Raw genomic sequence first — 14,560 nt, 5'->3', positions numbered from 1 at the left:
AAATGTGACACCAGCTGCTATTTATAATTAAGTATCATGTGATCCTTAATTATAAATAGCATGTGGTAAAATAATTTCATGAGTTTGAGCCCCATGTTGGACTCTGCACTGGCAGCATGGAGCCTACTTCAGGTTCGCTCTCTCTCCCTCTGTCTGCCCCTCCCCCACTCATGCTATTTCTGTTTCTCTCAAAATAAATAAACTTAAAAAAAAAAGAATGTGGTTAGCCTCATTGTGCTACAATTAAAATGAAACTGAAATAGATAAAACAATTGTCCATACGTGCTTTTAAAAACAGATGTGAAACAAAAGTAAAGGCCCACAGTTTGTCTCAGGTATATGCAAAATTTCCAAAATAACTGTAATGTACGTTTGCTTAATTTTAGGCAAGTAACATGGTGCCAATTACAACATTGTGTCCATTTTATAAGCCAGAGACACTTTTATTTCATTTTCCATCTTTTAAATGAAAACCAATCAGTGAATAATCAGATGAAATTTCTATTGCTATACAAATTAAATATAGGACCTCTTAGAGGACCCTATTTTCTTTTGCTGCCAGATTAAATCTGTATTCATATCCAATTCATCAGGATCAGTACTACAAAGCCCAATTCTATCTGCTTAATTTGGCTAGAATTTCCTTTTTGGTCCTACTGAATTCTGATAAAAATAGCGTTCCATGGGAATATTTAGGGGATTCAATGAATACCACATTTCTTCCTCTTCTATGAGATAAAAAACCTGAGAAATAAAAAGAAAGAGTAAATAGTGATGGGCCAAAATGTCTTCTTTATTATTGATACAACTTATTTGGGGAATGTAGCTGAGCAACTCTTAACTAGTTTCCATTCCAAAATCATTATCAGATAGAGTTACATTTTGTACCTTAGGGAGAAAAGGCTGAGAGTTCAGGGATAAACCAGAAACTGGGTTCCAGTCATAGCATATAATAATCAAATGGGTTTTATTCAAAGTATGGACATTTAGTTTAACATTCAAAAATTAATCAATGCAACTCACACATAGGTAAAAGAGGGAAAAAATGATCGCATCATCAGATATAGAAGAAAGCCTTTAACAAAATCCAGAAAACATTTATTATGAAAAATTAATTTCAGCAATAATAAAAATAAATATAATAAAAAGGAAGTTCATCAATCTGGAAAATGGATTTGCCAAAACTACAGTTAATAACACAAATGATGATGGATATATTCTTAAAATTGAGAACAAGACTGGAATATTCACTTTCACTGCTTATATTCAACATTGTCTGGGATCAGTATGGCCAGTTCAATAAAGGCAAGAGAAAGGGGTTAAAAAGCAAAACAGTTGGGAAATAAAATTAAAATACTCCGTTTTCACAAATGACGTGATTCTATCCTTAGAAGATCCTGATGAAATTACAAAAAAATATATAAATTCAAAAGTGATTTTATTATTAAGGGTCAACTGCATTTTTACATTCTAAAACAATCAGATAATCAAAAAATAAAATGTTAGAATATCATTTGCAAGAACTTCAAAAATAAAAATATAAAGGAATAAATTTAACAAGAACCATGAAATATGTTTAGTCTTTTGTGTGTCTACATCTACACAAATAAACTACAAAATATTGTCAAGGTACATTAAAGAATGAAAAAACAATATAGAACATTTTATGAATTGGGATAACAACACTGTTAATATGTCAGTTCTACACAAATTGGTCTATAGATTCAAGATAATCACAATCAAATTCCCAACGAGCTTTGGGTGGAAATATAACAAATGTAGGTATAGCACTCACGTGACCTTGCTTGATTCCAAGGTTTTCTATAAATCTATAGTAATCAAAAGGGTGTGTTGACATAAGTTGATATAAGCACTGACAAAGAGTGAATAGACCCAAACAGGTAGCCTATTTTTTTAAAGTTTATTTATGTATTTTTAGAGAGAGAATATGTGCGCATGCACAGAGGAAAGGCAGAGAGAGAATCCCAAGCAGGCTCCATGTTGTTAGTGCAGAGTCCTACGTGGACTAGAACTCACTAACCATGAGATCATGACCTGAGCTGAAATCAAGAGTCGGAGGCTTAACCCACTGAGCTGCCCAGTTGCCCCCCAAACAGATAGTCTTAAATAGACCTATACATGCATGGCCTAATGATTTTCAGGAAATATACCAGGGTGAGACAAAGGTGGAAAGTACAGTCTTTTCAATAATATTGTCATTAATAGTGAATAAATATATGAAAAGAAATTAATAAGCTTGATGGTTAACTGGAGACTTGACTATAAAAGTTAAAATGGGTGCCTGGCTGGCTCAGTCAGTAGAGCATGCGACTCTTGATCTCAGGGTCATGAGCTCAAGACCCACATTGAGCGTGGAGCCTACTTAAAAAATTTATAAAAGCTAAAACAAGAAGCTTCTAAAAGAAAATATCTGATAATATTTTCATGACCATATTATAAGAAAAAATTTGCTGATTGGGACAAAAACAGAAAATCACAAAAGATAATGAAAATAATAGGTTGATTGTACTTCATCAAAATTAAAGACTACTTTCACAAAGACACTATGAAGAAAATAAAACATAGTTGCAAATATATATTTTTTAACAAGAACATAGTTACAATATATATATATATATTTTAAGAAGGATTTATTTTCTATAAGTCAGTGTAGAAACATCAAAAACTTAATAAGAATTGTTTAAGACATATAAAGAGACACTCAAAGAAGATATATAATGCCCAATAAGCATATAAAAAGTTACTCAACATGAATAGTTATTAAAAGCAAATTAAAACTTCAACTAGGTATAAGTTCACTGTCACTAGAAAGGCTAAATTTTTAAAAGCAAAACAAAACCTGCATAATCAGAATTTGGTGAGGGTGTAGTACAATCTTTAATCATAACCAGAAAAAGAGAGAAAAAACAGATTGTCCATCAGCCAGAGACTCAGGTGAAGTATTTTGTTATTGTAAGCAATAAAGAGAAAACATGCTATAGGGTGAATAAATCTCACAGAAATAAAAAGAGTACCTAGTATATGATTCTATCTATCTATATGGAGTTCAAAATCAGTCAAAACTAATCTATTATGGTAGAAATTAGAAATTTAATTGCTAAGGGGTGAGAATTTCCTGGAAATGCATGAGAGTAATTTCTAATGTGATAAAAACTTCTGTACAATGCTTGGACTGGGGGTTTATACATTTATTCGAACTCACTAATTAATGTCTGCATATAATTATATGTAAAGGTTAATGGAAGAACTAACTTAAAAATTTAGAAGTTCATTTTATAAAATTATTATTTAAAAATATGTATCTCTTCTACCAATAAAATAATTTTTAAACCTATAATTATTTACATAATTTTTTATTTAGCAAATTTTAGTTCTCTTTCTTAGTTCCTGGATAATAAAAATATTCTCCTTGGATTTCTTATTTTGGTTTATCTTACTGTTATGTGAGGAACACCGTTGATTAATATTGTTGTGAAAGATATTTCTTTTTTGTAGTTTCTGACCACGAAAATATTTGAGGACTTCTTTTTCTTACTTTTTTTTAGAGAGAGAGCACAGGAGAGAGAGAAAATCTTATGCAGGCTCCACACTCAGTGCAGAGCCAGACGCAGGGCTAGAATCCACAACCCTGGATCATGACCTGAGCCTAAATCAAGAGTCTCACACTTAACTGACTGAGCCACCCAGGCACCCCTCCTGCTTTACAAATGGAAACTTATGTGTAAATAAATTTCTTGTTTCAGAAATGTTTTCTCTATATAAAAGTTGCATCATTTTCTTCTGATATTTATTCTACAGATGGAAAATAAGAAAGTGATTATCTTAATTATTTTTTTCAATATGTGTGCTTGTAGGATAATTTCTATAGAATTTTAATTTCGAAATTGTGTCACTGTGTATAGAGCTATGGGTTTCCTTTAATTCATTCCATGAATAGTTTACTCCACCTTCTCTGGCCAGTTTTAAACACATCTAAGTTATCTTTTCTATTATCATCTGTCTCCTACTTTAAAATCCATAGCCTTGTTCTTCTGAATCCTAGATAAAGGTTTTGCATTTTTTTCCCACATCAGTGGTTTGCTTTTGTTCATTGTCAACTCTGAAATCATACTTTGTACTGTTGATTTTAATTATCTCAGTACATTTTAAGTGGCAATGAACGGAGATGAAAAGAGGCTTGCCTTATTTTAGTCTGGACTTTTACTCTGTTTACATGTGTGTGGTCAACCGATTTTATTTTTGAGCACATTTCTTTCTCTTTTTTTTTCAATGTTTTATTTATGTTTTAGAAAGAGAGAGACATGGAATGGGAGTGGGGGGAGGGGCAGACAGGGAGACAGAATCTGAAGCAGGCTCCAGGTTCTGAGCAGTCAGCACAGAGCCCCATCCTGGGTTGGAACTCACAAACCATGAGATCTTGACCTGAGCGGAAGTTAGACACTTAAGGGACTGAGTCACCGGGGAAGGTAGACACTTAAGGGACTGAGTCACCAGTCGCCTCTAGCACATTTCTATTAAAATTGTAGTTTATGTTGATTTCTCTCAAGGTCTGATTATAAGCTGTTTAATAGATACAAAAATAATAATAAGAAGAACAATAATGCATGCCACTGTTGTTGTAAAGTTTTCAAGATGTTTCCACAGCACCGAGTGGAGATCGCTGCTGATGCTGAGAGTATAGGGACAGTAGAATAAACTGTGTGGCTTGTCTCTGTTTCCCCCCTTCCCTCCCACTGAATGGCTACTCTAAGTTCACTGGAGAGTCTGAGGTCCTCTGAGATACATTTCCAGTAGGAACCTACACAAGGGTAATGTCGGTTCCTGGGCATTTTGTTCTTGTACTATTTGTAGTGCTGGCGCCTAGATTTCTGAGGTGCGTGGGATGTACACGTGAACTTGGAATCTCCTTTTTATTCTGCCTATTATGAAACTGACCTGACTACTTAAACACTACTGTGCTGAATGCGTATGTTTGTTCCCTCACATAATGAAGGGATCAGATCACCTAAAAATTCAAAACTGAAAATTTATTTTTTGTAATCAGAGATATATGTATTATGAACTGTTTTATCTCAATATTACCCAGTTGCTGGCTTAGATTGCATTGAAAGTCTAAAATTTTATAGAATGCCTCACACTTGAGTAAATACAAAAAAGCCTTTGAAAATAAAAATATATCCTAATGATACCTTAGGCACACCAAAATGTAATTTGAGATCTTTGTCAAGTTGACCTTTCATTCAGAACAAATTATTTAACTTCCAGTTACTTCAACTGCAAAAAAAAAAAAAAAAAAAAAAAAAAAGATTGGCTATATTAAATAACTAAGAATAATTGTGATAGATGGTGAGTAGCTGTACATTAAAAGACTAAGTAGTCAGCCCTTGTGGGAAATTTACAGCTTAGAATTTGCATATTGGGTAAGGACCTCCCTTACAAACAAGAACCTTCCTTGTCTGTAAAACATTTAGCTCAGGAAGTGCTAAGTGATGATAATTGGGCTATGATTTTCTCTGCTATGCCAATATCATATTACTTTCAAAAGGAGTTAAGAAGGTTATTAAGATTTCTTAATTAAAGTCTTTCCAGGAACAATAAAGTTACCTTAACATAAAATCCACCCACAGAAAGAAAGTGGCATATTTTTACTTTGACCTATTATGTCAAACCTGCATGAGATCTTTTATATGTGTGATGCATTATAGGAAACCTTTATCCCTCTGCCTTCAGAAGTCCCTGGTTGATGAAAGAACCCTTGAGCTCCCATTCAAATAAGAAACTTAATTTGTGACTCTATTTTTTGAAGACAGGGCAAATGTAGGCTGTAGTAGCTTCTAATAATATAATTTTAGAAGTATAATTCATAAGTTTTTGTGAATAGCATAGGAAATTTTCACAGGAAATCCAACTGCTTGCTGCTTGCTTGTGGAAATGCTCTGTTTTTTGTTCAGAAATAGTTACATTCTGGAACAAGGATTCATGAGAGAAATATTTGAAAAGAAGACTATATGTGATATTCTTTATAACATTCCATTTAAATCCTTAGATTTATGGGTTTATGGAATTTGAAGAAAAACTGTATGTTTTTAAAAAAAATATATTTATTTTTGAGAGAGACAGAGACAGCATCAGTGGGGAAGGGGCAGAGAGAGGAAGAGAGAGAGAATCCCAAGCAGGCTCCACACTGTCTGGACAGAGCCCGATGCGGGGCTCGAGCTCAGGAACTGTGAGATCATGACCTGAGTTGAAACCAAGAGTTGGTTGCTTAACTGACTGAGCCACCCAGGTACTCCAAATATATCATGTCTTTTAAAAAGTGACCTTAACATTTGTCCTATAAGTTTTTGGTGGAAAAGGGAGAAATTTATAGTAGGGATAAATAAAAATAAATCGATTTAGTAATTGGGAAATCAGGAGCAAATAAATATGTTAATACATTCAGAAACTATTTCTTGAATCATATAGATTATACACAAAACTCAGCTTTCTAAGCAAAATATGACTATATATGTAGGAAAGATATGGTTGGCAATAATGAATATTCATAGCTGCAAGATGGAACCTTATTTTTCTCCTGCATTGTTCTAAGGTCAGAGTTTCAAAAGGAGACATGGGCCAGATATTTCATTATAGGCTAGATTTCATTCATTTTGAGGCATCAACCTCTGCTATGGGAATTTCCTCAGAAACTGAGGCAGCACTATTGTTCTCCCATAGAATACACAAATTTTTAAAGTTAAATATGAAAAAAGAAGTGTATGGATCAAGGATCTAGTGAAGTAAATCCTAACATGATCATTCTTGCCTTTGTCTACCTTCTACTTAAGCCATATAAAATTTGTTAGAAGTTTTAAAATGCGAGCTAAAATTCAGGATGAACTGAACCAGCTCCCTCCTAAATTCACAGAACTACACATAAGAATATGAGAGAAAGGAATTTTTTTTCTAATGCTTGAGTGTATGGGAATTTCTACAGTTGCACATTAACTTGAAGAAGATATCTACAGTGTTATGAAATTCACTGAAATATAATACAGGGGATATCGTGACAGAGTGCAAATCACTAGTCAACTCCTTTTTTTGTCTCGTATTTTTTCATCCATTTTTACTCTTGCTTTTTTCTTCAATTTCTCTCTGTTAACACGCTTTTGAAAGTATTAGAAATCTTAACTAAATTGGCTTAAAATAAGTCATTGTAATGGTTAATTTTATGTCTCAACTTGGCTGGGCTACAGTTCCCAATTCTTTAATCAAACACCAGTGTAGATGTTATGGCAAAGTGTTTTTTAAAATGTGGTTAACATTCAAATAAGTAGACTTCTTACCTTCAATAATGTGTGTGTGCCTCATCCAATCAGTTGAAGGCTTTATTATTTTTTTTTTTAATATTTATTTGGAAGGGTTGGGGCAGAGAGAGAGGGAGACACAGAATCTGAAGCAGGCTCCAAGTCTCTGAGCTGTCAAGCACACAGCCCGACACATAGCTTGAACTCACAAGCTGTGAGATCATGACCTGAACTGAAGTCAGACAATTAACCGACTGAGCCACCCAGGCAGGCTCCCTCAGTTGAAGGCTTTAAAAGAAAAGACTGGAGTCCCCAGGAGAGTAAGGAATTCTGCTTCCACACTGCCTTTGGCTTCAAGACCAGAGCATCAACTTACCTAGCTGATCTGTATAGCAGATTTAGAACTTCCCAGCCACCATAACGGCATGAGTCAATCCTTAAAATAATTCGCACCTAAGTGCTAGAGGAAAAAAAATATACAGCTTTGGAAGACTCTTCTCAATCTCATAGTAGTAGAATGGTTTCTTTTTGGCAACTGAAAACATGATTTATATCCTAGAATAAACCTCAAATATTAAGGATAGGAGTTCCATTTCTACAAACAACTTTATCAGTTAATGTCTTTTTTTTTCTTTTGGGTAATTGTAAATGTCTATTCCTATAACTACTACTTTTTACAAGAATGAAAGGAACAAGTAAAAGATCATTAAACATTAAGATTAAGTGGGTTCACTTCAAACTTAATCAAGAAGAACACCAGTCAAAGTCATTAGGGTCTTATCTAATAATATTTTTCAGGACTGAAGCAGCTTTGTAAAAGCAATCTACTTCTGTTGACAGTCTTAATTTTTCTTACAAATATGTTATTTAATTTTAATAGCTAATTTCTTCACTTGGTATCAGGGAAGCTAGTTGGGAAGAGCTACATTTTCTTTAGCAGTGAAGTATATTCCCTTTCAAGGAAAGAGATATCTCAATCAAAAAATATGCTGGAGGGAGAGAGAGAGATCTTATAAAGAAAAAAAAAGTAATACTATTGCACAGTAAGCATAGACCGCATATGTTGCTACCCTCAAGGTTTAGCTACTGAACCTTGAAAGTTTCAAATTTTTATTCAGTGTAAAGCAACATAGTTTTCTAAACTGCACAGATTCATAAAATGCCCTAAAAGATTTAAATTTTAAGCTCCAATTTTATTATTAATACTTATTTCATCTTATTTGGGATAAAGTTTAAGATTTTATCTATTTTTGCAAAGATCACTATTCTTTAGTGCTCCAATAACTGTCTAGGTAATTGTAACACAAGTTTAAATATAATACTAAAGAACTCTTTTTTTTTTAATGTTTATTTATTTTTGAGAGAGAGAGAGACAGAGCATGTGTGGGGGAGGAACAGAGGAGAGGGAGACACGGAATCCAAAGCAGGCTCCAGGCTCTGAGCTGTCAGCACAGAGCCCGACGAGGGGCTCGAACCCATAAACCGGGATATCATGACCTGAGCCAAAGTCAGACACTTAACTGACTGACCCACCCAGGTGCCCCAATACTAAAAATTCTTAAAGCATATAATTTCTAATTGATTAAAAATAAAATATAATTATATATATATATATATTCATACAAAAAAGACATGAATTAGATATGAATTCAGAAAAATATGAATTAGATATGTTATATAGAATTGCATTAAAATGAATGAGCATTTTTAAAAGAAAGTTTGTGTATAAAATATCTATTTTTACCTACTATATATGAAATAATGAAAAAGATGCTCTTACCAAGTAACTTCATGTGCAAAGTCATGCATTAGTCACTGTGAGAGGGCTAAAATATAATAAAAAAGAATAGTGATGAAGAATCTATATTCTGAAGAAAATTAGAACTTTAGTTATAAAATTAAGGTATAAATATATTAAATAAAATATGTAAATAACATGTATAAACTACAAAAATTTAAAAAGCTGATAGAAATGAAGTATAATGTTCATTATGAGTTCAATCAAATATTGAGAAGTAATTGTAAACTGGGGTATCCAATAAGGGCTTGAAGGCAGAAGAAACTTTTGAGCAGACAATAATGTAAATGAAGTTAATATATTTAAATATGCAAACATAGTTGCACTGGAAATAGTATAAACATTTATATACAAACCAAAGTCTTGGAAATATTAATAATGAATATAAAAATCAATTTCCCTAATATATAAATATATTTGTAAATAAAATATAATGAGTCAAATGAAAATGACAAAAGGATGCATTAAGGATTCACAGACACAGGTGTGAGATTTCTAACAACAACAGTTGAAAGCATGCACAATGTTACTAGTAACTGACAAAATATTTTTTGAAAATATCAGTAAAATATTTATAAACTCTCAAATTAGATATATTTCTAAGTTATAATAATAAAGTTGTTGAAAATGTGGTGAGGTAGTAATTCTAAAACATTCATCTTTGGAATATGATTTGATTTTTTAATATAAATAATTTGCCATTATGTTTTAAGAACTTCAAAAGGGTGGAAAGCTTTTAGCCCAATATTTCACCTATAATAATATATCCAAAGAAAAAAATCTAGCACAAAAAAATGATGGATGAGGAACCCATTGCTATATTTCATCTAACACAAAATTGAAAAAAAGGCTAAATATTCAATGGTCTGGATATTGTTAAAATAAAAATTATTTCATTCACATGAGGCAATGTAACTAGATCAGTAGAAATGAATTAAAAATATTAACAATATTTTATAGTAATGTTATATGAATACTTAATAAAATAAAACTATTATAATCTTACTTTGCTAAAAACAATTATGTATAATTGTTTTCAATTTTATATATAGAAATAGATAAATATATATTATATATCAATATATTTAAATGCATTACAATCCTTTAGTTAATATTTTCTAAAATATTAACAAATTAATAAATAATACCACATTTTTCATTTGAATTGAATATATGTAAAAATTGAATCTATGTAAAATAAATAGAAATAAAATAATATGAAGTGACAAGATCTCATTAAGATAATTGAAACAATAATGGCAATAGAAAGGAAAATAATGAATCAAAGTTCTAAATATATGTCATGTTTTTGTAATCTTAAACTAATATATCCTGAAGATACTGGCAACCAAGGAAAACTAGAAATATGAATTTTCCAGGTATATTATTTTTAAGGGGGAAATATTTTTCCCCCAAATGTTAGAATCTGTGGCGTTGATTTCTCTGTAAAGGATGTTTTGTAATATCCTCAGGAGCAAGTACAAAAAATAAAAATTGGTTTTATGTGGCCATTTATTGTACCACTTGTCATGAACATTCGTGGGTATACAATTAAACCATATTTCTGTGAAAGCATATTTCCTTGGAGTTAAAAGGATATAGTCACATTACACAGGTTTCATGATATATATTGAAGACAGAGTGATTATAGAGATCTTAAAAGACTGATCATCACAGTGGCTATTGGACAACTGTCTCAAATATCAATGTTTAAATGGATATTTAATTAGAGATGGAGCGGGAATTTAACAACTCATGTCTTTACCCAATACTATAAAATATTTATTGTTTTGAGTCCTGAAGAGATATGCTCTTTATAACATAACCTCAGGTTATGACATGTAGTGTCCAAGTTGAACCGTTTTCTAAATGGAGGCTTTCCCAACCTCATAGAGAGAAGCTGAAAAAGATGTCTATGACATAAAATACTTGTAGGTGCGAATTAGCATTCTGCATGTTAGATCATTGAACCTTAATGTTTCATGTGGAATACTGATTTTAAGAGTTTTTTTTATTTTTTAAAAAAATTATTTTTTTTTTTAATTTTTTTTAACGTTTATTTATTTTTGAGACAGAGAGAGACACAGCATGAACGGGAGGGGCAGAGAGAGAGGGAGACACAGAATCGGAAGCAAACTCCAGGCTCTGAGCCATCAGCCCAGAGCCCGACGCGGGGCTTGAACTCGCGGACCGCAAGATCGTGACCTGAGCTGAAGTTGGACGCTTAACCGACTGAGCCACCCAGGCGCCCCTAAAAAAATTATTAATGTTTATTTATTCTTGAAAGAGAGACAGAGCATGAGTGGGGGAAGGGCAGAGAGAGAGGGAGACATAGAATCTGAAGCAGACTCCAGGCTCTGAGCTGTCAGCACAGAGCCTGATGCAGGGCTCAAACACATGAACTGTGAGATCATGACCTGACCTGAAGTTGGAAGCTTAACTGACTGAGCCACCGAGGCACCCCAAGAGTTTTTTAAATTGAGACTTGGCAAAGGGGAATTTTAAATGACACTACAAACAACTAAATAAATCAATATTTTGAATAGATGCCATTAATATTATCAGTCAGAATCCCACATAATAATTGATTAAAAATACCTATTTTTATTTGTGTATCTGTTTTAAGGGTAAGAGGAAAGGCATACTATGTAAAAGTATATTAAATTATCATTAGGAGAGGGAAGTCCCAGCCACACACAATAAATTACAGTTATAGTTGGAAATACATCACCAATACCTTTATTAATGTTAACATCTATCTTCCTTGAGATATTTTTATATGGACTGATAGATATTTTTTCATCTATATCTCTCATGAATCAAAAATTTATAATCAATGAATATATGACTTGAGAAATTTAAAATTTTTATTTTTAAATTTATATACATAATTATGACAACAAAAATAAAATAACAAAATAAAATCACATAAAATATGACAACGATCAATGGCATATGGTTGAGCTGCTTATTGTGAAATTGAGTAATAAAGGGCTATAATTTAGTGAGAAGAAAGCTGGCCTAGTGATGATAGAAGGTATAATATTTAAGAAAAATAAAATAGGAATGCAATTATAGAAAATTTAATTAAAGGTTGAGTATGAGAAATCCAGGGCCCAATTTAAGTAGCTGCACTGAAACCACTTAACAAGCAAATCCAAATGTGGATTGCATCAAGCAATGGAGATGTTTATTTCTTGCTCACATATTCACAGTATGGTGTGGATATGAAGGTTGGTGGGTAGCTTCCTTGCAGGTACTGAGTCAATGAGGTAGGCTATGTTGTTATACAATCCTTTGGAGTCTGGTTACATCCACATGCACCTAATAGAAAGGGAAGAGATTTTGGAGAAAGAAGACCTGTTTATTAAATGTGTAGTCCACAAATGGCACATATCACTTCTCCACTAGAGCCATTGTCATAAAAATAATTGCAGAGTGGATGGGAAACTCAGTGTGCTTATAATCTCAGAAAGAAGGGGAAAATAGACTTCAATGAACATCTAGCAGTCTTCATCATAAGCCAGTGTGAACCACATGTGTGGATCATGTTAAAAATTAAAAATTATCACAACTCTGTAAGGTAATTTGGGGAAGTATTATCATATATATTTTGCAGCTGAGGAAATTTTGAGGCCTTTATAGAATTTTCCCATTTTTTCACCTTCTTGTCACAAAACATTATCTCAGTTTCTAGAGGAAATTAGACCTGATCAACATAAGAAACATATCACTGTCATTAGCATAAAGTAATTTTGTCAGGTAATTAATCCAAGTATGGCTTTGCATTCCTATTTTGCTGTATTTCCCTGTTTATGAAGTTCTGCCTCTATAGCCTGTCTTGGACAAAAGGCACAAATTCTTAGAACCTGGCCTGTTTTTCCAGCCTCCCAAAAATATATGAAATATTTCCTCTTGAATTCCAACCCAGAATAAAACCTTGCTATCTATTAAGATTACCTTTAAAAAGCCTGTTTGTCTGCTTTGATAGTCTAGTATTTCATCCCCCATGATTTTACATTTCAGGAATCTGTCAGCTTGTTACTTATCAATATGCCACACTCAACTATTGACAGATTTATCAACACCAGCTGCCAACTTCCACCCTGACAAAATTCAGACACTGCATTCTGTTGGCACCTGACTTTCTTCCAACACTATGGCTGGGTCTACCTTCGCACTGCTTTCACTACCTTAGGTCATGAATCTATTTCTAGGTCCCCAAGCCACCTTCTTTTATCTGGCTTCCTTTGGTACTTAAATATTAACCGTGTCAAAAGATAGGGCAGAATTTTAATTTACCCACACACATCAACAGATAGTCTAATTTAAATCCAGAACACCCATGCACATATGATCAATTGATCCTTGGCAAGTGTGCCAAGAACACAAGGAGAAAAGATAGTCTTTACAAATGTGCTGGGAAAACTAGGTATCCACATGTCAAGAAATAAAAAAGAAAGAAGAAAGAAGAAAGAAAGAAAGAGAAAGAAAGAAAGAAAGAAAGAAAGAAAGAAAGAAAGAAAGAAAGAGAGGAAGGAAGGAAAAAAAAGAAATAGAAAAAAAGGAAGGAAGGAAGAAAGGAAGGAAAGAAGGAAAGAAGGAAGCAAAGAAGGAAGGAATTTAACCTCTACTTTACACCATATACAAAAATCAACTCAAAATGGATTAAAGACATAAACGTAAGATCTGAAATTGTAAAAATCCTAGAAGAAAGCTTAAGTGAAATGTTTCTTGACATTGGTCATGCCAATGATTTCTTGGATATGATACTAAGAGTACAGGCAACAAAAACAAAAATAGAGATGTAGGACTATTATCAAAGTAAAAAGCTTCTGTACATCAAAGGAAATAGTCAACAGAATGAAAAGGCAACTACAGAATGGGAGAAAATATTTGCAAATCAGATCTCTGATAAGAGGTTAATAGCCAATATATGTAAGAAACTTATACAACAATGTGGGGGGAAAAAGCCACTTGAAACTGGGCAAAGGACTTGAACACACATTTTTCTTACGACATACAAATGAGCAACAAGTATATGAAAAGATACCCACATCATTAATTATCAGAAAAATGCAAATTAAAACTTCAACAAAATATCAACTCACATTTGTTAGGATGGCTATTCAAAAAAATGACAAGTGTTGGCAAAGACGTGAAGAAATTCAAATCCTTGTCCCTTATACACTCTTGGTGGGAATGCAAAGTGGCATAGCAGTTATAGAAGGCAGCATGAAGATTCTTTGAAAATTTAAAAATAGAGCTTTCATATGACCCAGCAATCCGACTTCTAAGTGTTTATCAAAAAGAAATAAGATCATTATCTCAAAGAGATATCTATACTCTAATATTCACTACAGCATTTTTCACAATAGGCAAAATATGGAAACAACCCACTGTCATCTACACATGAGAAAGTAAGGAAGATGTGATTTCATATATATAACTAGGT

At 32.8% G+C, this 14,560-nt stretch overlaps 1 long non-coding RNA gene across 2 annotated transcripts; it reads right to left on the bottom strand.

Moving 5' to 3' along the window:
* Positions 1-615: 615 nt before the first annotated feature.
* On the bottom strand, positions 616-14,392 carry LOC122238431. Of its 2 annotated transcripts, none has more exons than XR_006217351.1 (4): positions 14,217-14,392; positions 12,311-12,429; positions 9,088-9,133; positions 616-744 (listed from the first exon to the last, which is right to left on the bottom strand). It is a non-coding gene; the product is annotated as an uncharacterized LOC122238431 (long non-coding RNA). The 2 variants fall into 2 exon arrangements; XR_006217350.1 differs by lacking the exon at positions 616-744 and adding an exon at positions 7,686-7,767.
* Positions 14,393-14,560: the final 168 nt, after the last annotated feature.

Source organism: Panthera tigris, chromosome B2 (genome assembly GCF_018350195.1).
Source record: "Panthera tigris isolate Pti1 chromosome B2, P.tigris_Pti1_mat1.1, whole genome shotgun sequence".
In the NCBI taxonomy this organism is placed as follows: domain Eukaryota; kingdom Metazoa; phylum Chordata; class Mammalia; order Carnivora; family Felidae; genus Panthera; species Panthera tigris.
Note: the sequence above shows the minus strand (reverse complement) of the source record. Positions and strands in the feature narration are given on the sequence as shown.